Below are 1,605 nucleotides of genomic sequence, written 5' to 3'. Positions count from 1 at the left end.
AATAGAAAACGTACTTTCACCACACAAACTAATATATTTTATATATCACGGTCTACCAGTGCTACTGAAGCTTATCAGCATATATCGGACTATTTTTTCTATATTCATTTTAAATTTATTGTGTCCAAAATAGTGTTAGGGTATATAAAATGCTGATAAATCTTCACCAATTTACTTTGCAAAAATATAAATACATATTCAAAGGAAAAACATATATCCTAATTATGTAGAACTTATGCTGTCGGGCATATTCTGAAACGACCATAAGAGCTTCGGTTCTTCGTTTTTATTAGATTCACCCTTGAAAGCATAGGAAATACAGGATGTTTAGATAAATTTTCAATTCGTCTGTCATTCTCATGATTTTATCATAAGATTATGTATACACCCGAACTCTTTTTGTTTGTATATATTATATTTACACACACACACACACACACACACACACACACACACACACACACACACACACACACACACACACACACACACATATATATATATATATATATATATATATATATATATATATATATATATATATATATATATATATAAGAGAGAGATGAGAGAGAGAAAAACGATCTACAAATTTCAGCCATTCGTTTAAAGAGAGAGGAGGGGAAAGAGAGAGAGATTAGTTTATGTTTATTTTTTTCAAATTACTTAAACAACTTGAAATGTAAACAGATATAGACGTACTGCACTTGCCTAAAACATCCTGAAATGCACTTTTGTCACTTTAATGCCATGTTGATACTTTGTTCTCTGTATTGCATAAACTAATTCATGACATTTGTAACATTTGTACAGCGTATCTTTCTCTCTGTATCATAACTCTCCTATTATGGGAAAATATATACTGATTTACAACTAAAGAATGAGTGATTTAGATACTTTTAAAATCTATCGAATATTGAGGAATATCTGAACTCTGCTCTGCAAAAAATAAAAACCAATATAAAAGTAGTATGTAAAAAAATGCTTAGTAAAATCTTTCCACCCCTGCTCGGTCAATCCTGGATGTCTGCTCTTTTTCTCTCTCACACAGACACACACACACACCTACACAACATAGCACTCAGCCGCTTTCTACTGTCCCGCACATACATGGGTTCCGATTTTTATCGGATGGTGGCAGCACTACCCTATATGCAGGTAATTGTCGTGCCAAAAATGTTACCCAGGTAAAGGTAAAACTCAGGGTCATATGATTAACGGTATTAATACACCGGAACGTGGCAAGGCTCTCTGTCAGTCGCTTCTGACCTCTCTCTGCTTAGGTGAACTAATTAGACTGGGTGAAACAACATCACCCTTATATCTGACCCACACTAGCGGAAGCAGATGTCACCGTGGGAAGCTTGGCTTAGTTTATAATCAAACGCAAGCGGGGCATGGAGCCCTCATAGAAACATTTGGCGTGGTCTGTGAGCTTGTATGCAATATGCTATGCTTCCCATTGCGACATCTGCTTCCACTAGTGTGAGTCAAATACAAATATGACATGGTTTGACCCAGGCTATTCACCCAAGCAGAGAGATGCCAGTAGCAACTGACATTCTTGACACATTTAGCACTGTCCACTCATGTATTGTGTTTAAT

This window comes from Penaeus vannamei, chromosome 23, assembly GCF_042767895.1.
Source record: "Penaeus vannamei isolate JL-2024 chromosome 23, ASM4276789v1, whole genome shotgun sequence".
NCBI classification, from domain to species: domain Eukaryota; kingdom Metazoa; phylum Arthropoda; class Malacostraca; order Decapoda; family Penaeidae; genus Penaeus; species Penaeus vannamei.
Note: the sequence above shows the minus strand (reverse complement) of the source record.